General features: G+C 51.2%; 6 non-coding genes across 6 annotated transcripts; all 6 read left to right on the top strand.

Moving 5' to 3' along the window:
• The first annotated feature begins 9,852 nt into the window (after positions 1-9,852).
• On the top strand, positions 9,853-9,925 carry trnav-uac (transfer RNA valine (anticodon UAC)). The gene has a single exon. It is a non-coding gene; the product is annotated as a tRNA-Val (tRNA).
• Positions 9,926-12,365: 2,440 nt separating this feature from the next.
• trnav-cac (transfer RNA valine (anticodon CAC)) lies at positions 12,366-12,438 on the top strand. The gene has a single exon. It is a non-coding gene; the product is annotated as a tRNA-Val (tRNA).
• Positions 12,439-18,132: 5,694 nt separating this feature from the next.
• trnav-uac (transfer RNA valine (anticodon UAC)) lies at positions 18,133-18,205 on the top strand. Its single transcript has one exon. It is a non-coding gene; the product is annotated as a tRNA-Val (tRNA).
• Positions 18,206-19,659: 1,454 nt separating this feature from the next.
• Positions 19,660-19,736, top strand: trnak-uuu (transfer RNA lysine (anticodon UUU)). The gene has a single exon. It is a non-coding gene; the product is annotated as a tRNA-Lys (tRNA).
• Positions 19,737-23,524: 3,788 nt separating this feature from the next.
• Positions 23,525-23,597, top strand: trnav-uac (transfer RNA valine (anticodon UAC)). The gene has a single exon. It is a non-coding gene; the product is annotated as a tRNA-Val (tRNA).
• Positions 23,598-25,825: 2,228 nt separating this feature from the next.
• trnak-uuu (transfer RNA lysine (anticodon UUU)) lies at positions 25,826-25,898 on the top strand. The gene has a single exon. It is a non-coding gene; the product is annotated as a tRNA-Lys (tRNA).
• Positions 25,899-26,803: the final 905 nt, after the last annotated feature.

Raw genomic sequence — 26,803 nt, 5'->3', positions numbered from 1 at the left:
AGACACAGCAGGCCGGGGCTGGGGGATCTCTCTGACAGACTGGAGACACAGCAGGCCGGGGCTGGGACTGTCACTGACAGACTGGAGACACAGCAGGCCGTGGCTGGGACTGTCACTGACAGACTGGAGACACAGCAGGCCGTGGCTGGGACTGTCACTGACAGACTGGAGACACAGCAGGCCGTGGCTGGGGGATCTCACTGACAGACTGGAGACACAGCAGGCCGTGGCTGGGGGATCTCTCTGACAGACTGGAGACACAGCAGGCCGGGGCTGGGGGATCTCACTGACAGACTGGAGACACAGCAGGCCGTGGCTGGGACTGTCACTGACAGACTGGAGACACAGCAGGCCGTGGCTGGGACTGTCACTGACAGACTGGAGACACAGCAGGCCGTGGCTGGGGGATCTCTCTGACAGACTGGAGACACAGCAGGCCGTGGCTGGGGGATCTCACTGACAGACTGGAGACACAGCAGGCCGTGGCTGGGGGATCTCACTGACAGACTGGAGACACAGCAGGCCGTGGCTGGGGGATCTCTCTGACAGACTGGAGACACAGCAGGCCGTGGCTGGGACTGTCACTGACAGACTGGAGACACAGCAGGCCGGGGCTGGGGGATCTCACTGACAGACTGGAGACACAGCAGGCCGGGGCTGGGGGATCTCACTGACAGACTGGAGACACAGCAGGCCGTGGCTGGGGGATCTCTCTGACAGACTGGAGACACAGCAGGCCGTGGCTGGGAGTCTCTCTGACAGACTGGAGACACAGCAGGCCGGGGCTGGGACTGTCACTGACAGACTGGAGACACAGCAGGCCGTGGCTGGGGGATCTCTCTGACAGACTGGAGACACAGCAGGCCGTGGCTGGGGGATCTCACTGACAGACTGGAGACACAGCAGGCCGTGGCTGGGGGACTGTCGTTGACAGACTGGAGACACAGCAGGCCGGGGCTGGGGGATCTCACTGACAGACTGGAGACACAGCAGGCCGTGGCTGGGGGATCTCTCTGACAGACTGGAGACACAGCAGGCCGTGGCTGGGGGATCTCACTGACAGACTGGAGACACAGCAGGCCGTGGCTGGGGGACTGTCACTGACAGACTGGAGACACAGCAGGCCGTGGCTGGGACTGTCACTGACAGACTGGAGACACAGCAGGCCGGGGCTGGGGGATCTCACTGACAGACTGGAGACACAGCAGGCCGTGGCTGGGGGACTCTCTCTGACAGACTGGAGACACAGCAGGCCGTGGCTGGGACTGTCACTGACAGACTGGAGACACAGCAGGCCGTGGCTGGGGGATCTCACTGACAGACTGGAGACACAGCAGGCCGTGGCTGGGGGACTGTCACTGACAGACTGGAGACACAGCAGGCCGGGGCTGGGGGATCTCACTGACAGACTGGAGACACAGCAGGCCGTGGCTGGGGGACTCTCTCTGACAGACTGGAGACACAGCAGGCCGTGGCTGGGACTGTCACTGACAGACTGGAGACACAGCAGGCCGTGGCTGGGGGATCTCACTGACAGACTGGAGACACAGCAGGCCGTGGCTGGGGGATCTCTCTGACAGACTGGAGACACAGCAGGCCGGGGCTGGGGGATCTCTCTGACAGACTGGAGACACAGCAGGCCGTGGCTCGGGGATCTCACTGACAGACTGGAGACACAGCAGGCCGGGGCTGGGACTGTCACTGACAGACTGGAGACACAGCAGGCCGTGGCTGGGACTCTCACTGACAGACTGGAGACACAGCAGGCCGTGGCTGGGGGATCTCACTGACAGACTGGAGACACAGCAGGCCGTGGCTGGGACTCTCACTGACAGACTGGAGACACAGCAGGCCGGGGCTGGGACTGTCACTGACAGACTGGAGACACAGCAGGCCGTGGCTGGGACTCTCACTGACAGACTGGAGACACAGCAGGCCGGGGCTGGGACTGTCACTGACAGACTGGAGACACAGCAGGCCGGGGCTGGGACTGTCACTGACAGACTGGAGACACAGCAGGCCGTGGCTGGGGGATCTCACTGACAGACTGGAGACACAGCAGGCCGTGGCTGGGGGATCTCACTGACAGACTGGAGACACAGCAGGCCGTGGCTGGGACTCTCACTGACAGACTGGAGACACAGCAGGCCGGGGCTGGGGGATCTCACTGACAGACTGGAGACACAGCAGGCCGGGGCTGGGACTGTCACTGACAGACTGGAGACACAGCAGGCCGTGGCTGGGACTCTCACTGACAGACTGGAGACACAGCAGGCCGGGGCTGGGGGATCTCACTGACAGACTGGAGACACAGCAGGCCGTGGCTGGGGGATCTCACTGACAGACTGGAGACACAGCAGGCCGTGGCTGGGGGATCTCAGTGACAGACTGGAGACACAGCAGGCCGTGGCTGGGGGATCTCACTGACAGACTGGAGACACAGCAGGCCGGGGCTGGGACTGTCACTGACAGACTGGAGACACAGCAGGCCGTGGCTGGGGGATCTCACTGACAGACTGGAGACACAGCAGGCCGTGGCTGGGACTGTCACTGACAGACTGGAGACACAGCAGGCCGTGGCTGGGGGATCTCTCTGACAGACTGGAGACACAGCAGGCCGGGGCTGGGACTCTCTCTGACAGACTGGAGACACAGCAGGCCGGGGCTGGGACTCTCTCTGACAGACTGGAGACACAGCAGGCCGTGGCTGGGACTGTCACTGACAGACTGGAGACACAGCAGGCCGGGGCTGGGGGATCTCACTGACAGACTGGAGACACAGCAGGCCGTGGCTGGGGGATCTCACTGACAGACTGGAGACACAGCAGCCCGTGGCTGGGACTCTCACTGACAGACTGGAGACACAGCAGGCCGGGGCTGGGGGATCTCACTGACAGACTGGAGACACAGCAGGCCGTGGCTGGGGGATCTCACTGACAGACTGGAGACACAGCAGGCCGGGGCTGGGGGATCTCTCTGACAGACTGGAGACACAGCAGGCCGTGGCTGGGGGATCTCACTGACAGACTGGAGACACAGCAGGCCGGGGCTGGGGGATCTCTCTGACAGACTGGAGACACAGCAGGCCGTGGCTGGGGGATCTCTCTGACAGACTGGAGACACAGCAGGCCGTGGCTGGGGGATTTCTCTGACAGACTGGAGACACAGCAGGCCGTGGCTGGGGGATCTCACTGACAGACTGGAGACACAGCAGGCCGTGGCTGGGACTCTCACTGACAGACTGGAGACACAGCAGGCCGTGGCTGGGGGATCTCACTGACAGACTGGAGACACAGCAGGCCGTGGCTGGGGGATCTCTCTGACAGACTGGAGACACAGCAGGCCGTGGCTGGGACTGTCACTGACAGACTGGAGACACAGCAGGCCGTGGCTGGGACTCTCACTGACAGACTGGAGACACAGCAGGCCGGGGCTGGGACTCTCACTGACAGACTGGAGACACAGCAGACCGTGGCTGGGACTCTCTCTGACAGACTGGAGACACAGCAGGCCGTGGCTGGGGGATCTCACTGACAGACTGGAGACACAGCAGGCCGTGGCTGGGGGATCTCACTGACAGACTGGAGACACAGCAGGCCGTGGCTGGGACTCTCACTGACAGACTGGAGACACAGCAGACCGTGGCTGGGACTCTCTCTGACAGACTGGAGACACAGCAGGCCGTGGCTGGGACTGTCACTGACAGACTGGAGACACAGCAGGCCGGGGCTGGGGGATCTCACTGACAGACTGGAGACACAGCAGGCCGTGGCTGGGGGATCTCACTGACAGACTGGAGACACAGCAGGCCGGGGCTGGGGGATCTCTCTGACAGACTGGAGACACAGCAGGCCGTGGCTGGGGGATCTCTCTGACAGACTGGAGACACAGCAGGCCGTGGCTGGGGGATCTCTCTGACAGACTGGAGACACAGCAGGCCGTGGCTGGGGGATCTCACTGACAGACTGGAGACACAGCAGGCCGTGGCTGGGACTCTCACTGACAGACTGGAGACACAGCAGGCCGTGGCTGGGGGATCTCACTGACAGACTGGAGACACAGCAGGCCGTGGCTGGGACTGTCACTGACAGACTGGAGACACAGCAGGCCGTGGCTGGGACTCTCACTGACAGACTGGAGACACAGCAGGCCGGGGCTGGGACTCTCACTGACAGACTGGAGACACAGCAGGCCGTGGCTGGGGGATCTCACTGACAGACTGGAGACACAGCAGGCCGTGGCTGGGGGATCTCACTGACAGACTGGAGACACAGCAGGCCGTGGCTGGGACTCTCACTGACAGACTGGAGACACAGCAGACCGTGGCTGGGACTCTCTCTGACAGTATGGAGACACAGCAGGCCGGGCCGGGGGATCTCACTGACAGACTGGAGACACAGCAGGCCGGGGCTGGGACTCTCACTGACAGACTGGAGACACAGCAGGCCGTGGCTGGGGGATCTCTCTGACAGACTGGAGACACAGCAGGCCGTGGCTGGGGGATCTCACTGACAGACTGGAGACACAGCAGGCCGTGGCTGGGGGATCGCTCTGACAGACTGGAGACACAGCAGGCCATGGCTGGGACTCTCTCTGACAGACTGGAGACACAGCAGGCCGTGGCTGGGGGATCTCTCTGACAGACTGGAGACACAGCAGGCCGGGGCTGGGGGATCTCACTGACAGTCTGGAGACACAGCAGGCCGTGGCTGGGGGATCTCACTGACAGACTGGAGACACAGCAGGCCGGGGCTGGGGGATCTCACTGACAGACTGGAGACACAGCAGGCAGTGGCTGGGACTGTCACTGACAGACTGGAGACACAGCAGGCCGGGGCTGGGGGATCTCACTGACAGACTGGAGACACAGCAGGCCAGGGCTGTGGGATCTCACTGACAGACTGGAGACACAGCAGGCCGTGGCTGGGGGATCTCACTGACAGACTGGAGACACAGCAGGCCGTGACTGGGGGATCTCTCTGACAGACTGGAGACACAGCAGGCCGTGGCTGGGTGATGTCACTGACAGACTGGAGACACAGCAGGCCGTGGCTGGGACTGTCACTGACAGACTGGAGACACAGCAGGCCGTGGCTGGGGGATCTCTCTGACAGACTGGAGACACAGCAGGCCGGGGCTGGGACTCTCTCTGACAGACTGGAGACACAGCAGGCCGGGGCTGGGACTCTCTCTGACAGACTGGAGACACAGCAGGCCGTGGCTGGGACTCTCACTGACAGACTGGAGACACAGCAGGCCGGGGCTGGGGGATCTCACTGACAGACTGGAGACACAGCAGGCCGTGGCTGGGGGATCTCACTGACAGACTGGAGACACAGCAGGCCGTGGCTGGGACTCTCACTGACAGACTGGAGACACAGCAGGCCGGGGCTGGGGGATCTCACTGACAGACTGGAGACACAGCAGGCCGTGGCTGGGGGATCTCTCTGACAGACTGGAGACACAGCAGGCCGTGGCTGGGGGATCTCACTGACAGACTGGAGACACAGCAGGCCGGGGCTGGGGGATCTCTCTGACAGACTGGAGACACAGCAGGCCGTGGCTGGGGGATCTCTCTGACAGACTGGAGACACAGCAGGCCGTGGCTGGGGGATCTCTCTGACAGACTGGAGACACAGCAGGCCGTGGCTGGGGGATCTCACTGACAGACTGGAGACACAGCAGGCCGTGGCTGGGACTCTCACTGACAGACTGGAGACACAGCAGGCCGTGGCTGGGGGATCTCACTGACAGACTGGAGACACAGCAGGCCGTGGCTGGGGGATCTCTCTGACAGACTGGAGACACAGCAGGCCGTGGCTGGGACTGTCACTGACAGACTGGAGACACAGCAGGCCGTGGCTGGGACTCTCACTGACAGACTGGAGACACAGCAGGCCGGGGCTGGGACTCTCACTGACAGACTGGAGACACAGCAGGCCGTGGCTGGGGGATCTCACTGACAGACTGGAGACACAGCAGGCCGTGGCTGGGGGATCTCACTGACAGACTGGAGACACAGCAGGCCGTGGCTGGGACTCTCACTGACAGACTGGAGACACAGCAGACCGTGGCTGGGACTCTCTCTGACAGTATGGAGACACAGCAGGCCGGGCCGGGGGATCTCACTGACAGACTGGAGACACAGCAGGCCGGGCCGGGGGATCTCACTGACAGACTGGAGACACAGCAGGCCGTGGCTGGGACTCTCACTGACAGACTGGAGACACAGCAGGCCGGGGCTGGGACTCTCACTGACAGACTGGAGACACAGCAGGCCGGGCCGGGGGATCTCACTGACAGACTGGAGACACAGCAGGCCGTGGCTGGGACTCTCACTGACAGACTGGAGACACAGCAGGCCGGGGCTGGGACTGTCACTGACAGACTGGAGACACAGCAGGCCGGGGCTGGGGGATCTCACTGACAGACTGGAGACACAGCAGGCCGTGGCTGGGACTCTCACTGACAGACTGGAGACACAGCAGGCCGTGGCTGGGGGATCTCACTGACAGACTGGAGACACAGCAGGCCGTGGCTGGGGGATCTCTCTGACAGACTGGAGACACAGCAGGCCGTGGCTGGGACTGTCACTGACAGACTGGAGACACAGCAGGCCGTGGCTGGGACTCTCACTGACAGACTGGAGACACAGCAGGCCGGGGCTGGGACTCTCACTGACAGACTGGAGACACAGCAGGCCGTGGCTGGGGGATCTCACTGACAGACTGGAGACACAGCAGGCCGTGGCTGGGGGATCTCACTGACAGACTGGAGACACAGCAGGCCGTGGCTGGGACTCTCACTGACAGACTGGAGACACAGCAGACCGTGGCTGGGACTCTCTCTGACAGTATGGAGACACAGCAGGCCGGGCCGGGGGATCTCACTGACAGACTGGAGACACAGCAGGCCGTGGCTGGGACTCTCACTGACAGACTGGAGACACAGCAGGCCGGGGCTGGGACTCTCACTGACAGACTGGAGACACAGCAGGCCGGGCCGGGGGATCTCACTGACAGACTGGAGACACAGCAGGCCGTGGCTGGGACTCTCACTGACAGACTGGAGACACAGCAGGCCGGGGCTGGGACTGTCACTGACAGACTGGAGACACAGCAGGCCGGGGCTGGGGGATCTCACTGACAGACTGGAGACACAGCAGGCCGGGGCTGGGGGATCTCACTGACAGACTGGAGACTCAGCAGGCCGTGGCTGGGGGATCTCACTGACAGACTGGAGACACAGCAGGCCGGGGCTGGGGGATCTCTCTGACAGACTGGAGACACAGCAGGCCGGGGCTGGGACTGTCACTGACAGACTGGAGACACAGCAGGCCGTGGCTGGGACTGTCACTGACAGACTGGAGACACAGCAGGCCGTGGCTGGGACTGTCACTGACAGACTGGAGACACAGCAGGCCGTGGCTGGGGGATCTCACTGACAGACTGGAGACACAGCAGGCCGTGGCTGGGGGATCTCTCTGACAGACTGGAGACACAGCAGGCCGGGGCTGGGGGATCTCACTGACAGACTGGAGACACAGCAGGCCGTGGCTGGGACTGTCACTGACAGACTGGAGACACAGCAGGCCGTGGCTGGGACTGTCACTGACAGACAGGAGACACAGCAGGCCGTGGCTGGGACTGTCACTGACAGACTGGAGACACAGCAGGCCGTGGCTGGGGGATCTCTCTGACAGACTGGAGACACAGCAGGCCGTGGCTGGGGGATCTCACTGACAGACTGGAGACACAGCAGGCCGTGGCTGGGGGATCTCTCTGACAGACTGGAGACACAGCAGGCCGTGGCTGGGACTGTCACTGACAGACTGGAGACACAGCAGGCCGGGGCTGGGGGATCTCACTGACAGACTGGAGACACAGCAGGCCGGGGCTGGGGGATCTCACTGACAGACTGGAGACACAGCAGGCCGTGGCTGGGGGATCTCTCTGACAGACTGGAGACACAGCAGGCCGTGGCTGGGAGTCTCTCTGACAGACTGGAGACACAGCAGGCCGGGGCTGGTACTGTCACTGACAGACTGGAGACACAGCAGGCCGTGGCTGGGGGATCTCTCTGACAGACTGGAGACACAGCAGGCCGTGGCTGGGGGATCTCACTGACAGACTGGAGACACAGCAGGCCGTGGCTGGGGGACTGTCGTTGACAGACTGGAGACACAGCAGGCCGGGGCTGGGGCATCTCACTGACAGACTGGAGACACAGCAGGCCGTGGCTGGGGGATCTCTCTGACAGACTGGAGACACAGCAGGCCGTGGCTGGGGGATCTCACTGACAGACTGGAGACACAGCAGGCCGTGGCTGGGGGACTGTCACTGACAGACTGGAGACACAGCAGGCCGTGGCTGGGACTGTCACTGACAGACTGGAGACACAGCAGGCCGGGGCTGGGGGATCTCACTGACAGACTGGAGACACAGCAGGCCGTGGCTGGGGGACTGTCACTGACAGACTGGAGACACAGCAGGCCGGGGCTGGGGGATCTCACTGACAGACTGGAGACACAGCAGGCCGGGGCTGGGGGATCTCACTGACAGACTGGAGACACAGCAGGCCGGGGCTGGGGGATCTCACTGACAGACTGGAGACACAGTAGGCCGGGGCTGGGGGATCTCACTGACAGACTGGAGACACAGCAGGCCGTGGCTGGGACTGTCACTGACAGACTGGAGACACAGCAGGCCGTGGCTGGGACTGTCACTGACAGACTGGAGACACAGCAGGCCGGGGCTGGGGGATCTCACTGACAGACTGGAGACACAGCAGGCCGTGGCTGGGACTGTCACTGACAGACTGGAGACACAGCAGGCCGTGGCTGGGACTGTCACTGACAGACTGGAGACACAGCAGGCCGGGGCTGGGGGATCTCTCTGACAGACTGGAGACACAGCAGGCCGGGGCTGGGGGATCTCACTGACAGATTGGAGACACAGCAGGCCGGGGCTGGGGGATCTCACTGACAGACTGGAGACACAGCAGGCCGTGGCTGGGACTGTCACTGACAGACTGGAGACACAGCAGGCCGTGGCTGGGGGATCTCACTGACAGACTGGAGACACAGCAGGCCGGGGCTGGGGGATCTCTCTTCCAGGGACCGGATCCCTCCATTCCCATCCCATTCATGTATTTGTCCCTTGAAAGTCACAGCTGTATCCACTTCTACTCCCTCCCCCGGCAGTGAGTTCCAGGCACCCACCACCTTCTGTGTAAAAAAAAACCTGCCTCGTACATCTCCTTTAAACCTTGCCCCTCACACCTTAAACCGGTGCCCCCCTAGTAATTGACTCTTCGACCCTGGGAAAAAGCTTCTGACTATCCATTCTGTCCATGCCCCTCATAATCTTGTAGACTTCTATCAGGTCTCCTCTCAACCTCTGAGGCTCCTGTGAGAAGAAACCAAGTTTCTTCAACCTGTCCTCGTAGTTAATGCCCTCCGTACCAGGCAACATCCTGGTATGGAGGGCATTTCGCCACCAAATGAGGGCAAATGAATGAATGTTGCAGGCGGTGACTCTTGGAAATCATGTGTGAGGAATTTGTTAAAGGACATCTGTTAATCTATTTTGAATGTTCAAACAGTGCCCACTTGTTTTGGCCTCACCCACAAGAGGAAACATTTTTTTCCACCTCCACCTTCCCAAGACCATTCAGCATCTTAGAAACTTTAATCCAGTGACCCCTTCACACTCCTAAACTCCGGCTGAAAGGAGTCCAGTCTGTCCAGTGCAACCTTATGAAGAAACCCGCTCATTCCAGGTAGTAATCCAATAACCACCCACTGCTCCCCCAACCCTGAACTGCCTCCAGCTCATTTACACTCAGTCATGTGGTTCCATAGTGTAGTGGCTTTCACGTCTACCTTACACGTAGAAGGTCCTGGGTTCGAAGCCCAGTGGAGCCAGTGATATTTTGTTTCTATACCCAGAGAGCAGTGGAACTGCCTTGAACTTGCTGCTCTTTTACAGTGACTTGTCCTTTGAATGGTTGGATGCGAACAAGTGCAGAGGACCTGAGAGACTTGGGGTTCATGTCCGCAGGTCGATAAGGTGGTTGACAAGGCATATGGGACACTTGTATTTATAGCCGAGGCACAGAGTATCAGAGCAGAGAGGCCATGATGGAGCTGTATCAAACATTTGAAGACCAAATAATTGAACACTGACCCTTCAAATCTGGTGAACAGCTGCTCCTTATCCGCTCTGTCCGTGCCCCTATAATCTTGTACACCTCAATCAAGTGGCCCCTCAGTCTTCTCTGCTCAGTGAAAAACAACTGAGGCTGATGCAACCTCTCCTCATTACTTAAATGCTCCATCCCAGGCAGCATCCTGGGGAATCTCCTCTGCACCCTCTCCAGTGCAATCACAACCTTCCTAAAATGTGGTGGCCAGAACTGCACACAGTACTCCAGCTGTGGCCTCACCAAAGTTCTGTACAACTCCAACGTGGCTTCAACACAAACAGAAAATGCTGGAAAATCTCAGCAGGTCTGACAGCATCTCTGGGGAGAGAATAGAGCCAACGTTTTGAGTCTAGATAATCCTTCGTCAGAGCTGAGAGCACAGAGAATCAGCGGAGATTTATACTGTGAGGGTGGGGGGTATGGAATGGGACAATGGGAATTGAAATGAGGGCACAGAAGGCTGAGAAGGTGCTAGAAAGTGTGCATTAATGATCAGAATGTGTGAATGGCAGAACAGAGATGCAGATTGTTAAAGGACTGCCTGAGGAATGTGGCAGTTGCCCTGAAAGTGGGAGGGGGGCAAGAAAGAGAGCTGGACTGGAAAGTGGAAAAATGGACGTGAGAAAGAAGGATGATAAAATGGATAAATAGGATGAAACAAAATGAAATAAAATAAATGGAAATAGCATGAAGGTGGAGGATAGAATTCATGCTCTGAGGTTGTTGAACTCAGTGTTGAGTCCAGAAGGCTGTAAAGTGCCCAATCGGAAGATGAGGTGCTGTTTCTCCGGTTTGCTTTCACTGGAACATTGCAAAAGGCCAAGAACGGACATGTGGACAGGAGAGCAGAGTGGTGCGTTGAAGCAGCAAGTGACAGGAAGATTAGGGTCCTGCGTGTGGATGGACCGAAGGTGCTCAGCAAAGCGATCACCCAGTCTACGTTTTGTCTCTCTGATGTAGAGTAGAGCGCATTGGGAGCAGCGAATGCAATAGACCAGATTGAAGGAGGAGTTCTTGCTGAATCTCAAAGTGGATAATATCACACTTCCCCAACGCCAGTAAAAAATCAACTCCTCTTCAACCTCATCTGCTGTGAGTCACAGTGAGAGAGCGGCTAGTTCAATGGAGGAAACAGCAGAGTTGCTGGAGGCCTGGGTAGCCCAGCTGGTAGCCCTCTAATCTGAGGGTCTAGGGTTCAAGTCCCTGTTCAGGTGTTGCTTTTCTTCCACCCTGAATGTAATTGTTTGAGATGTCCTTCAAAATAGATTAACAGATATCCTTTAACAAATTCCTCACACGCGATTGACAATTCCAGGAGTCGCCGACATCAACATTCATCCATTTTAATAGATGCTTGATGGCCGGCGCAGACAAAATGGGCCTCTGGGCTTCTTTTCCTGCTATCGAGCTGTCTGATGGGAAAGTTACGGGTTCTCAGAGAAAGAGTGATCTTGTTTCAAAAAAGTAAAATGCAAAACACACAAAGGCACCACTGAGTTTTGAACTCAAGATCACCTGTTTATTAGGTAGGTACGTTAACCAACTGAGCCACGGCACCAACAGAAATGGTAACCTGCTATTATAATTTGTATATGAAATTAAAAGCAAGATTGTGTGGATGCTGCAACCTGAAACCATCTGCTCCTTCGATCCTGCTTCACTATTTACTAAGGCCATGGCTGATCCCCTTCTGTTGGCTTCCACGTTCCCCTCCCCCTCCCCGATAATCTTTAATTCTCTCAACAAATATCTAACCAGGAAAATATTCAGTGAGCCCGTCCTCCAGCACCTTCTGAGGCAGAGTTTAAAAGTGGCACAAGCCTCTGAGAGAAAACAAATTGAATCATCTCTTGTCCTAAAAGGGTATCCTCTAATGTTCAAACAGCACCCCCTTGTTTTGGCCTCACCCACAAGAGGAAACATCTTTTCCATCTCCACATTCCCAAGACCGTTCAGCATCTCAGAAACTTTAATCCAGTCACCCCCTCACTTTCCTAAACTCCAGCTGAAAGAAGCCCAGTCTGTCCAATGCAACCTCATGAGGAAACTCGCTCATTCCGGGTAGCAATCCAGTAATTACCCACCACTGCTGCTGCCGCCACCCTCCCTCCCCCCACCACCCTGAACTGCCTCCAGCTCATTTGCACTCACAGTCATGTGGTTCCATAGTGTAGTGGTTATCACGTCTGTCTCACACGTAGAAGGTCCTGGGTTCGAAGCCTAGTGGAGCCAGTGTTTTATTCCTATACCCAGAGCAGTGGAACTGCCTTGAACTCGCCTCTCTTTCACAGTGACTTGTTCTTTGAATGGTTGGATTCTAACAACTGCAGAGGAGCCGAGAGACTTGGGATATATGTCCATATATCTCTGAAGGCAACTGGTCAGGTCAAAAAGATGGCTCACAAGGCACTTCAGTTACTTGCCTTTATAGTGAGGCATAGAATATCAGAGCAGAGAGGCTTTAGTGGAGCTGTATAAAACGCCTGAAGACCAAAGACTCGAACACTGACCCTTCAAATCTGGGGGACAGCTGCTTCTTAGCTACTCTGTCCGGGCACCTCATAAACTTGTACACTTCAATCAGGTGGCCCCGCAGTCTTCCCTGCTCCAATGAAAATAATCCAAGCCTACCCAACCTCTCTTCATAACTTTAATGCTCCATCGCAGGCAGCATCCTGGGGAATCTCCTCTGCACCCTCTCCAGTGCAATCACATCCTTCTTAAAATGTGGCGACCAGAACTGCACACAGTACTCCAGTTGTGGCCTCACCAAAGTTCTATACAACTCCAACGTGACTTCAACAAAAACAGTTGACTTACTGTTGGACTCATTATAGGAACAAGATAGAAGGGATCTAAAGTGGAAGATTCCATGAGGTCCTTGTTCTGCAAAGTGATGAAATGCTCAGCGCGATTTGACTTTTGGACATTTAGAAAGTTTCACTAAATAATCATCTTGACCTCAAAGAGGACAATATCACACTTCCCCACCCCATTAAAATCAACTCTTCCCAAAGTTGGAAGCCACTAGTTCAAGGCAGGAAAAGGGTGCATTCCTGGAAGTTTGGATAGCTCAGTCAGAAAAGCATCAGACCTTTAATCTGAGGGTCTAGGGTTCAACTCCCTGCTTGGGTGTTTTCTTCCACCCTGAATGTAATTGTTTGAGATGTGCTTTAAAGTAGATTAACAGATGTCCTTGAACAAATTCCTCACACGCGATTGACAATTCCAGGAGTCGCCGGCAGTAACATTCATTCATTTCAATTGGTGCTTGATGGCCGGCGCAGACAAAATGGGCCTCTGGGCTTCTTTTCCTGCTATCGAACTGTATGATGGGGAAGTTGTGACTTCTCAGCGAAAGAATGATGTTGTTTAAAAACGAACACACAGCTGAGATTTGAACTCAGAATCTATCTCTTTACAAGTCAGGCTGTTTAACCAACTAAGCCATGGCACCAACACAAAGCTTGATGCTGCAACCTGAAACAATAACAAAAATGCTGGAAAAGCACAGCAAGCCTGACAGCATCTGTGGAGAGAGAACAGAGACAACATTTGGAGGCTGGATTCTAGTTTCTGACCAAGGGTCATCCTAACTCCATACGTTGGCTCTGTTCTCTCTATACAGATGCTGTCAGTTTGTTGAGATTTTCCAGCGTTTTCTATTCTTGTTATCATTTGAATTTATTAACAGCAGCTCAGTAGATGCTCCTCTTGCTCCTATTTCTGATATTTTTACAGACACTCAGCACAGCAACAAACAGGTCCTTGGAGTATGGTACGCTTTGTCTGTATAGTGCTCAAAAAACAACACTCACTGTATTTAATACATGTGGCAATAACAAATCAAATCAAATTGAAGACCATTCAGAATCTTATAAACTTTCATCAAGTCCAAAGATGTGTGGGTTAAGTGGATTGGCCATGCTAAATTCCCCTAATGTCAGGGGAATTGGCAGGGTAAATATGTGGAATTATGGGAAAAACGCCTTCATGGGAGTGTGGTGGGTACAGGTGTGATGGGCCGAATGGCCTCCTTCTGCACTGTAGGGATTTTACGATTCACTCCTCAATATCCTAAACTCCAGCGGAAACAAACCCAGTCTGTCCAATTGATCTTCGCAGGATAACCCGCTGATTCCAGCTATCAATCTTGTAAACCATCTTTGACCTGTCTCCAGCACTTTAGTACGTGTGTGGTTCCATGTTGTAATAGTTATCACGTCCACTTTATACACCAAAGGTCCTGCGTTCGAGCCCCAGTATAACCAATGCTGTTTTGATCCTATACCTCGGCTGTGGAATCTCCATCAGTGATTATGTTTAAGGTAGATATTGAGTCCTGATTTACAATAACGTCAATGGTTATGGTTGGTATAGCAGAATCGCGAGCTCTACACAACCTTTGTTGACCTCGCGAAAGCCTTCGATACTGTAAGCCGACAAGACCTCTGGAGGATCATATCAAAGTTCGGCTGCCCCCCCAAATTCATTCAGATGGTACGCCAGTTCCATGATGGCCAGAGTACTGGATGGCAGAGAATTCTGTGAGGCATTCCCAGTCACCAATGGCATCAAACAGGGCTGTGTGCTGGCACCCACATTGTTCAGCATGATGTTTACTGCCATGCCGAGTGATGCCTTCCAGGACAGTGTTGCTGGATTCAGCCTCAAGTACAGAGTGGATGGGAAGCTTTTCAACCTGAGGAGACTTCAAGCTATCACCAAAGTGAAACAGACTGTTCTGAGAGATTTCCTCTTTGCCGATGACTGTGCCCTGTATGCTGGCTCAGAGCCCGAGATGCAAGTCAGTATGGACAAATTTTCCACGCCTTGTGAAAACTTTGGGCTCACCATCAACATTAAAATGACCGAAGTCATGCACCAGCCTGCTCCTCGTACACCGTACACAGAACCCATAATCACAATCAAAGGGCAGAAACTACAGGCAGTGGACCAGTTCACTTATCTTGGCAGCACCCTCTCCCAAACAGTGACAATTGATGCAGAAGTTAACTGCAGAATAGCAAAGGCAAGTTCTGCTTTTGGTGGACTGCGTTCCACTGTATGGGAGTGTCGAGGAATCAGCCCAGCAACAAAACTGAAGGCCTACAGCGCTGTGGTACTCACTACCCTCCTGTATGCCTGTGAAATGTGGACTGTGTATCGAAGACATGCAAGACAGCTCAATCATTTCCACATGACTTGTCTTCACAGAATATTACGCATCAGATGGCAAGACAAAGTACCAGACACTGAAGTTCTCTCTAGAGCAAGTCTACCATCAGTCCACACACTGCTGATGAGAGCGCAGACCCAGTGGGCAGGACATGTCATCCGTATGTCAGATGAGCGAATACCCAAACAGCTCCTTTTTGGGAACTCTCTGCTGGAAGACACTCGCATGGAGGGCAGAAGAAACGTTTCAAAGACACACTCAAAGCCTCCCTAAAGTCGCTTGACATTGACACGACCACCTGGGAAACGCTGGCAGGAAACTGCCCTACCTGGCGCTGCCTCATCCACAAAGGCTGTCAAACTCACAAAGCAAGGTTTATTGCTGAAGCACAACTTAAGCGCGAGCTGCGCAAGTCCAGAGCCACCAGCGCAACAACTACAGTGTCTACACAGGTCTGTCCAATGTGTGCCAGGACATTCCGTGCCCGAATTGGCCTGATCAGTCATCTTCGGACACACTGCAACCAGCCTCAAAATGACTAATGGTGTCAAGGTCCTCGTCGATGATGATGGATGAACAACAACATAGTGGGAGCAAAAGCAGTTGTAGTTCCCAATGATCGCATTCAATGCCCCAGTAGGCTCAATAGGCTGAATGGCCAACTCGTGTTCCCATAAGACCATAATACATTAAGATGTAGGAGCAGAAGTCAACCCTCCAAGTCTGCCTCACCATTCAATGAGATCATGACTGATCTGATGTGAAAGTCCTCAACTCCACTTTCCTGCCTTATCCCCACAACACTTGAATCCTTTACTGATTAAAAACCTGCCTATTTCAGTCTTGAGCATACTTAATGACCCAACAGCTCTCGGCACTAAATAATTCCACAGATTCATAAGCCTCTTATAGAGTAAATTCCTCCATTTCTCTGTCTTAAATCGGAGATTCCCTATTCAATATTCCTACAAAGAAAGAGACCAAAGCTACACAGATTTTCAAGATGTGGTCTCATCCTTTTAGCACTGCTGTGTCACAGCGCCAGAGACTCGGGTTCATTCCTAGTACTTGCTGATTGTCTGTGTGGAGGCTGCACGTTCTCCCCGTGTCTGCGTGGGTTTCGTCCACGTGCTCCAGTTTCCTCCCACACATCAAAGATGTGTAGGTGATGTGGATTGGCTGCGTTAAAATGCCCCTTGGTGTCCAAAGCTGGATATTTTTGATGGCGAAACCGTGGTTAAATGCATTGTGATAGGGTGGAGAGCAGAGTCTGGGTGGGATGCTCTTTTGGAGGGTCAGAACAGACCCTCTTCAATGACTTATGCCCCCACCACACTCCCAGGCATTGCAATCCAGACCCCAACCACTCAGTGTGTGAAAATGATTTCTCTCATGAATGAAGACGCATTAAGATGGGTTTTGGAAACACCAGAGCGTACAAGGCTGTGGACTACATGCAGGAAAATGGGATCAGAATAGATAAAAACAAGATACTGTGAATGCTGGAAACTTGTAATAAAAACAGGAAATGCTGAATAAACTCAGGAGGTCTGGCAGCATCTGTGGAGAAACAGAGTTAAAGTTTGGACAGAATAAATCGGTGCTTGATGGCTGGAGCAGACATGATGGGCCGAAGGGACACTTTTCAAGCTATAAAATTGGAGGACTTTGAAAACATCAACTCCCCTTCAATCTTATCTGCTCAAAGTCACAGTGAGAGAGCGGCTAGTTCAACTGAGGAAAAGGGTCATTGGTCTCTAACCTGGATAGCTCAGTCAGTAAAGTATCAACCTTTTAATCTGAGGGTCCAGGGTTCAATTCCCTGTTCAGACGTTGCTTTTCTTCCACCCCGAATGCAATTGTTTGAGATGTCTTCAAAATAGATTAACAGATGTCCTTTAACAAATTCCTCATACACGATTGACAATTCCAGGAGTCACCGGCAGCAACATTCATCCATTTTAATAGGTCCTTGATGGCCAGCACAGACAAAATGGGCCTCTGGGCCTGCTATCGAACTGTCTGATGGGAAAGCTGCAGCTTTTCAGGGAAAGAGTGATTTTGTTTCAAAAATGCAACAAAATAGCATTATTGAGATTCAAACTCAGGATCACCAAATTGTTATGGAAGCACTTTAACCAACTAAGCCACGACACTAATGGAACAGTTGCACCAATGTTATAATTTGTATATAAAGTTAAAAGCAAAACCCTGTGGATGCTGCAACCTGAAACCATCTGGTCCTTCGAGCCTACTTCACTATTTACTTAAGGCCATGGCTGATCCCTTTCTGTTGGCTTCCACATTCTCCATATTACCCTCCTCCTCCCCGATAATCTTTAACTCTCTCACTCAACAAATATCTAACTCCCTCCACCAGGAAATATTCAGTGACTCCATCCTCCAGCACCTTCTGAGGCAGAGTTTAAAAGTGGCACAAGCCTCTGAGAAAATCTAATCATCTCTTGTCCTAAAAGGGCGCCCCCTAATGTTCAAACAGCGCCCCCTTGTTTTGGCTTCACCCTCAAGAGGAAACATCTTTTCACCTCCACCTTCCCAAGACCGTTCAGCATCTTAGAAACTTTAATCCAGTCACCCCCTCACTTTCCTAAACTCCGGCTGAAAGGACCCCAGTCTGTCCAATCCAACCCCATGAGGAAACCCGCTCATTCTGTAGCAATCCAGTAGCTACCCACCGCCACCACCACCCTGAACTGCCTCCAGCTTATTTATATTCACAGTTATGTGGTTCCATAGTGTGGTGGTTATCACGCCTGCCTTACACGCAGAAGGTCCTGGGTTCGAAGCCCAGTGGAGCTAGTGGTATTTATTTCTATACCCAGAGAGCAGTGGAACTGCCTTGAACTCACTGCTCTTTCACAGTGACTTGTCCTTTGAATGGTCAGATGCTAACAAGTGCAGAGGACCCGAGAGACTTGGGGTTCATGTCCAGAGATCCCTGAAGGCAGCAGGACAGGTAGATAAGGTGGTTAATTAGGCAAATGGGACACTTGTCTTTATAACCGAAGCACAGAATACCAGAGCAGAGAGGCTGTGATGGAGCTGTTTAAAACGTCTGAAGACCAAAGAATTGAACACTGACCCTTCAAATCTGGGAAACAGCTGCTTTTTAGCCACTCTATCCGTGCTCCTCATAATCTTGTACACCTCAATCAGGTCGCCCCCCTCAGTCTTCTCTGCTCCAACGAAAATAATCCAAGCTTCCGCAACCTCTCTTCATAATTTAAATGTTCCATCCCAGGCAGCATCCTGGGGAATCTCCTCTGCACCCTCTCCAGTGCAATCACAACCTTCCTAAAATGTGGTGACCAGAACTGCACACAGGACTCCAGCTGTGGCCTCACCCAAGCTCTACGCAACTCCAACATGGCTTCAACACAAACAGAAAATGCTGGAAAATCTCAGCAGGTCTGACAGCATCTCTGGGGAGAGAATAGAGCCAATGTTTCGAGTCTAGATGATCTTTTATCAGAGCTGAGAGCAAAGAGAATCAGCGGAGTTTTATACTATGAGGGTGGGGGGGGATGGAATGGGACAACGGGAATTGAAATGAGGGCACAGAAGGCTGAGAAGGTACTAGAAAGTATCCAAAATGATCAGAATGTGTGAATGTCAGAACAGAGATGCAGATTGTTAAAGGACTGCCCGAGGAATGTGGCAGTTGCCCTGAAAGTGGGAGGGGGGCAAGAAAGAGAGCTGGACTGGAAAGTGGAAAAATGGACGTGAGAAAGAAGGATGATAAAATGGATAAATAGGATGAAACAAAATGAAATAAAATAAATGGAAATAGCATGAAGGTGGAGGATAGAATTCATGCTCTGAGGTTGTTGAACTCAGTGTTGAGTCCAGAAGGCTGTAAAGTGCCCAATCGGAAGATGAGGTGCTGTTTCTCCGGTTTGCTTTCACTGGAACATTGCAAAAGGCCAAGAACGGACATGTGGACAGGAGAGCAGAGTGGTGCGTTGAAGCAGCAAGCGACAGGAAGATTAGGGTCCTGCGTGTGGACGGACCAAAGGTGCTCAGCAAAGCGATCACCCAGTCTACGTTTTGTCTCTCTGATGTAGAGTAGAGCGCATTGGGAGCAGCGAATGCAATAGACCAGATTGAAGGAGGAGTTCTTGCTGAATCTCAAAGTGGATAATATCACACTTCCCCAACGCCAGTAAAAAATCAACTCCTCTTCAACCTCATCTGCTCTGAGTCACAGTGAGAGAGCGGCTAGTTCAATGGAGGAAACAGCAAAGTTGCCAGAGGCCTGGGTAGCCCAGCTGGTAGAGCATCAGACTTTTAATCTGAGGGTCCAGGGTTCAAGTCCCTGTTCAGTGTTGCTTTTCTTCCACCCTGAACATAATTGTTTGAGATGTCCTTCAAAATAGATTAACAGATATCCTTTAACAAATTCCTCACACGCGATTGACAATTCCAGGAGTCGCCAGCAGCCACATTCATCCATTTAAATAGGTGCTTGATGGCCGGCACATCACAGAGACATGGCTGCAACGGGACCAGGACTGGGATCCAAATATCCAAGGATATGTGTCCTATGGAAAGGACAGGCAGATGGGCAAAGGGAGCGGGGTTGCATTGTTCGTAAGGAATGAAGTTAAATCGATAGCAAGAAGCAATACAGGATCAGAAGGCATTGAATCTCTGTGGGTAGAGTGGAGGAATCGCAAAGGTAAAAAGACTGATGGGAGTTATGTACAGGCCCCCTCGCAGTAGTCAGGATGTGAGACAGAAAATAAATCAGGAGGTAGAAAAGGCATCTAAAAAAGGCATTACAATAATCATGGAGACTTCAATATGCAGGTGGACTGGGAAAAACTGGTAGGGAATGGATCCCAAAAAAGGAATTTGTGCCGTGTCTAACCAATGGTTTTTTGGAGCAGCTTGTGACAAAGCCTACTAGGGAACAGGCAATTCTGGATTTGGTGATGTGTAATGAGGCAGACTTGATTGGGGAACTTCAGGTGACGGAACCCTTAGGGAGCAGTGACCACAATATGATCGGGTTTACCCTGCAATTTGAGAGGGAAAAGCTGGGATCTCTACATCGGAGAGACAAAATGTATACTGGGTGATCGATTTGCTGAGCACCTTCGGTCCGTCCGCACACAGGACCCTAATCTTCCTGTATTCCAATTAAATCAGTATTCCAACTAAATAAAGGTAACTACAAAGACATGAGGGAGGAGTTGGCCAGAGTTGATTGGAAAGGGAGTCCAGGGAAGACAGTGGAACAGCAATGGCAGGAGTTTTTGGGGGTTATTCAGAAGGCACAACAGAAATTCATCCCAAGGAGGAGGAAACATGCTAAGGAGAAGACGAGACATCCATTGCTGACGAGGGGAATCAAGGACAGCATAAAAGCAAAAGAAAAAGCATACAAAGTGGTGAGGATTAGTGGGAAGCCAGATGATTGGGAAAACTTTAAAAGTGAGCAGAGGATAAATAAAAAGCAATAAGGGGGAGAAGATGAAATGTGAGTGTGAGGTAGCTCGTAATATAAAAGAAGACAGGACGAGTTATTTTCAATATAGAAAAGGTAAGAGAGAGGCAAAAATAGCCATTGGACCACTGGAAAAATGAGGCTGGAGAAGTGATAATAGAAAACAAAGCAATGGCAGAGGAACTGAATAGTTACTTTGCATTAGTCTTCATGGTGGAAAACAGCAGTGGGATGCCAGAGCTCCAGGAGAATCAGGGGGTACGGGTGAGTGTAGTGGCCATCACTAAGGAGAAGGTTCTGGGGAAACTAAAAGGTCTGAAGGTAGATAAATCACCTAGACCAGATGGACTACACCCTAGGGTTCTAAAAGAGATAGCTGAGGAAATTGTGGAGGCATTGGTGGTGATCTTTCAGGAATCACTGCGGGCAGGGAGGGTCCCAGAGGACTGGAAAGTAGCTGATGTAACACCTCTGTTTAAGAAAGGCGGCAAGCAGCAGATGGGAAATTATAGACCAGTTAGCCTGACTCCGGTCGGTGGCAAGATTTTAGAGTCCATTATTGAAGATGAGATCGTGGAGTGCTTGGAAGTGCATAAAATAGGACTAAGCCAGCATGGCTTCGTCAAGGGCGGGGGTCGTGCCTGACAAATCTGTTAGAGTTCTTTGAGGAGGTAACAAGGAAGTTAGATAAAGGAGAACCAGTGGACATGATTTATTTAGATTTCCAGAAGGCCTTTGACATGGTGCTGCACAGGCGACTGTTAAATAAGTTAAGAGTCCATGGTGTTAAGGGTACGATCCTGGCATGGATAGAGGATTGGTTGACTGGCAGAAGGCAGAGAGTAGGGATAAAAGAGTCTGTCTCAGGATGGCAGCCGGTGACTAGTGGTGTGCCTCAGGGGTTGGTGCTAGGAACACAACTTTTCACAATATACATTAACAATTTGGAAGAAGGAACTGAAGGCACTGTTGCTAAGTTTGCAGATGATACAAAGATATGTAGAGGGACAGGTGGTATTGAGTAAGTGGGGGGGGGGTGCTGCAGAAGGACTTGGACAAGTTAGGAGAGTGGGCAAAGAAGTGGCAGATGGAATACAATGTGGAAAAGTGTGAGGTTATGCACTTTGGAAGGAGGAATGGAGGCATAGACTATTTTCTAAATGGGGAAATGCTTCGGAAATCAGAAACACAAAGGGATTTGGGAGTCTTGTTCAAGATTCTCTTAAGGTTAACGTGCAGGTTCAGTTGGCAGTTAGAAAGGCAAATGCAATAGTAGCATTCATGTCGAGAGGGCTAGAATACAAGAGCAAGGATATACTTCTGAGGCTGTATAACGCTCTGGTCTGACCCCATTTGGAGTATTGTGAGCAGCTTTGGACCCGGTATCTGAGGAAGGATGCGTTGGCCTTGGAAAGCGTCCAGAGAAGGTTCACAAGAATGATCCCTGGAATGAAGAGCTTGTCGTATGAGGAATGGTTGAGGACTCTTGAGTCTGTACTCATTGGAGTTCAGAAGGATGAGTGGGGATCTTATTGAAACTTACTGGATACTATGAGGCTTGGACAGAGTGGACGTGGAGAGGATGTTTCCACTAGTTGGAAAAACTAGGACAAGAGGGCACAGCCTCAGGCTAAAGGGACTAGCCTTTAAAACAGAGATGAGGAGGAATTTCTTCAGCCACAGAGTGGTGAATCTGTGGGACTCTGCCGCAGAAGGCTGTGGAGGCAAGATCATTGAGTGTCTTTAAGACAGAGATAGATAGGTTCTTAATTAATAAGGGGATCAGGGATTATGGGGAAAAGGCAGGAGAATGGGGATGAGAAAATTATCAGCCATGATGGAATAGCATAGCAGATTTGATGGCCTAATTCTGCCCCTGTGTCTTATGGTTTTTTAAAATGGGCCTCTGGGCTTCTTTTTCTGCGATGGAGCTTTCAGACAGTAAAGTTGCCGCTTCTCAGAGTTGCAAAATGCAACATACACAAAGGCACTGCTGAGATTTAAACTCAGGATCTCCTGTTTACTAAACAGGTGCCTTAACTAGCTAAGGTCTGGCACCTACAAACAAATTGAGCCAATGTTATAATTGTTAAGTCATAAAGTTATATATAAAGTTAAAAACAAAATCCTGTGGATGCTGCAACCTGAAACCATCTGCTCCTTTGAGCCTGCTTCACTATTTACTAAGGCCATGGCTGATCCCCTTCTGTTGGCTTCCACATTCTCCATATTACCCTCCTCCTCCCCGATAATCTTTAATTCTCTCAATAAATATCTAGCTCCCTCCGCCAGGAAAATATTCAGTGACTCCGTCCTCCAGCACCTTCTGAGGCAGAGTTTAAAAGTGGCACAAGCCTCTGGGAGGAAACAAATCTAATCATCTCTTGTCCTAAAAGGGCGCCCCCTAATGTTCAAACAGCGCCCCCTTGTTTTGGCCTCACCCACAAGAGGAGACATCTTTTCCATCTCCACCTTCCCAAGACCGTTCAGCATCTTAGAAACTTTAATCCAGTCACCCCCTCACTTTCCTAAACTCTGGCTGAAAGAAGCCCAGTCTGTCCAATCCAACCCCATGAGGAAACCTGCTCAATCCAAGTAGCAATCCAGTAACCACCCACCGCCACCACCACCCTGAACTGCCTCCAGATCATTTATACTCACAGTCATGTGGTTCCATAGTGTAGTGGTTATCACGTCTGCCTTACACGCAGAAGGTCCTGGGTTCGAAGCCCAGTGGAGCCAGTGTATTTTGTTCCTATACCCAGAGAGCAGTGGAACTGCCTTGAACTCGCCGCTCTTTCACAGTGACTTGTTCTTTGAATGGTCAGAAGGTGGAGGTGTAAAAGATATAATAAGAAAAATATATAAAACGAAAAAGAGTGAAAAGGGAATGTAACAACTGGAAATGGGAAAATGGCTGAGGCATTGAACAGGGATTTTGTGTCGGTCTTCACAGTAGAAGACACAAATAACATACCAAAAATTGATGACAGGAAGACCATAGCAGCGAGGACCTAGAAACTATCATTATCTCGAGAGAGGTAGGGCAAGTTAATGGGGCTAAAAGTAAACAAGTCTGCTGGTCCTGGTGGAATGTATCCCAGGCTACTAAAAGAGATTGCAGGAGAAATAGCAAATGCACCAGTGGTAATTTATTAAAATTTCACTGGACTCTGGAGTGGTTCCTGCAGATTGGAAAACAGCAAATGTGATGCCACTGTTTAAAGAGGGAGGTAGACAAAAGATGGGTAACTATAGGCTGGTTAGCTTAACTTCTATAGTAGGGAAAATACTTGAATCTATCATCAAGGAAGAAATAGATATCTGGATAGAAATTGTCCCATTGGTAAGATGCTACATGGGTTCATGAAGGGAAGGTCATGTTTGACTAATTTGGTGGAATTCTTTGAGGAGATCACATGTCCCATGGACAATGGGGAACTTGTGGATGTGGTGTACCTGGATTTGCAGAAGGCATTTGACAAAGTGCCGCACCAAAGGCTGCTTTATAAGATAAAGGTGCACAGTGTTACTGGTAATGTATTAGCATGGACAGAGAATTAGTTAACTAACAGAAAGCAAAGAGTGGGGGTAAATGGGTGTTTTTCTAGTGATGTGCCTCAAAGATCAGTGTTTGGACCACAATTGTTTACGATTTACATAGATGATTTGGAGTTGGGAACCAAATGTAGTGTGTCAAAATTTGCAGATGACACAAAGATAAATGGCAGAGCAAAGTGTACAGAGGATGCTATAAGTCTACAAAGAGATATAGATAATCTAAGTGAGAGGGCGAGGGTCTGGCAGATGGAGTACAATGTTACTAAATGTGAGGTCATTCATTTTGAAAGGAATAACAGTAAAATGAATTATTATTTAAATGGTTAAAAAATTGCAGCATGCTGCTGTGTAGACGGACCTGGGTGTCCTTGTGAAAGAATCATAAAGAGCTGGTTTGCAGATGCAGCAATTAAGAGGCGAATGAATTTTGTCTTTCATTGCTAGAGGGATGGAGTTTAAAAACAGCGAGGTTATGTTGCAGCTGTATAAGATGCTGATGAGGCCACACCTGGAGTACTGTGTATAGTTTTGGTCTCCTTACTTGAGAAAATATATACTGGCAGTGGAGAGGGTGCAGAGGAGATTCACTAGGTTGATTCCGGAGTTGAGAGGGTTGGCTTATGAGAAGAGACTGAGTGGACTTGGGCTACGCTCATTGGAATTCAGAAGAATGAAGGGAGCTCTTACAGAAACATATAGGACTATGAAGGGAATAGCTAAGATAGAAGTAGGGAAGTTGTTTCCGCTGTAGGTAAAACTAAAACTAGGGTCATGGCCTCAAAATAAGCGGGAGCGTATTTAGGACTGAGTTGAGGAGGAACTTTTTCACCCAAAGTATTGTGAATCTGTGGAATTCCCTGCCCAGTGAAACAGTGGAAACTACCTCATTGAATGTTTTTTTAAGGCAAGGATAGATACATTTTTGAACAGTAAAGGAATTAAGGGATACGGTGAGTGGGCGGGTAAGTGGAGCTGAGTCCACGAAAAGATCAGCCACGATCTTATTGAATGGCGGAGCAGGCTCGAGGGGCCAGATGGCCTACTCCTGCTCCAAGTTCTTAAATTCTTATGAAAACACCGGAACATATGAGGCTGTGGACTAAGTGCTGGAAAATGGGATCAGAGTAGATAAAAGCAAAATACTGTGAATGCTGGAAACTTGTAATAAAAATAGGAAATGCTGAATAAACTCAGGAGGTCTGACAGCATCTGTGGAGAGAGAAACAGAGTTAAAGTTTGGACAGAATACTTAGGTGCTTGATGGCTGGAGCAGACATGATGGGCCGAAGGGACACTTTTTATGCTGTAAAATTGGAGGACTTTGAAAAAATCTTAACTTAGTCTTATCTGCTCAAAGTCATTGTGAGAGGGCAACTAGTTCAACTGAGGAAAAGGGCAACATTTTTCAAACCTGGATAGCTCAGACAGTAGAGCATCAGACTTTTAATCTGAGGGTCCAGGGTTCAAGTCCTTGTTTGGGTGTTGCTTTTTCTTCCATCCTGAATGCAATTTGTTTGAGATGTGCTTCAAAATAGATTAACAGATGTCCTTTAACAAATTCTTCACACGCGATTGACAATTCCAGGAGTCACTGGCAGCAATATTAATCCATTTTAATAGGTGCTTGACGGCTGGTGCAGACAAAATGGGCCTCTGGGCTTTTTTCCTGCCATCGAACTGTCTGATGGGAAAGCTGCGGCTTCTCAGAGAAAGAGTGATCTTGTTTCAAAATAGCGAAATGCAACATGAAGCACATTGCTGAGATTTAAACTCAGGATCTTCTGTTTACTAAACAGGTGCTTTAACCAACAAAGCCACAACACCAACACAATGGCGAATGCAGCATTATAATTTGTATATAAAGAGAAATGCAAAATACTGTGGATGCTGCAATCTGAAACAAAAGCAGAAATGCTGGAAAATCACAGCAAGTCTGACAGCATCTGTGGAGATAGAACAGAGACACCTTTTGGAGAAATGTCTTCACCCAGAGGGTGGTGAATGTGTGGAATTCACTCCCACACAATGTACCTGAGGTAAAAACATTGATCTCAGGAAGAAATTAAATATAGCTCTTGGGGCTAAAGGGAGCGAGGGATATGGGAGGAAGGACGAATCAGGATATTGAACAAAGAAAACAAAGAAAATTACAGCACAAGAAAGAGTGCAGAATGTAGTGTTACAGTCATGGCTAGGGTGTAGAGAAAGATCAACTTAGTGCAAGGTAGGTCCATTCAAAAGGCTGATGGCAGCGGTGAAGAAGCTGTTCTTAAGTTGGTTGGTATGTGATCTCAGAGTTTTGTATCTTTTTCCAGATGGAAGACAATGGAAGAGGGAATGTCCAGGGTGCATGGGGTCCTTGATTATGCTGGCTGCTTTGCTGAGGC

Source organism: Carcharhinus amblyrhynchos, unplaced genomic scaffold, assembly GCF_965287045.1.
Source record: "Carcharhinus amblyrhynchos unplaced genomic scaffold, sCarAmb.v2.hapA chromosome_218, whole genome shotgun sequence".
In the NCBI taxonomy this organism is placed as follows: Eukaryota; Metazoa; Chordata; class Chondrichthyes; order Carcharhiniformes; family Carcharhinidae; genus Carcharhinus; species Carcharhinus amblyrhynchos.
The sequence above is the reverse complement of the archived record's forward strand: the minus strand, read 5'-3'. Positions and strand labels throughout refer to the sequence as shown.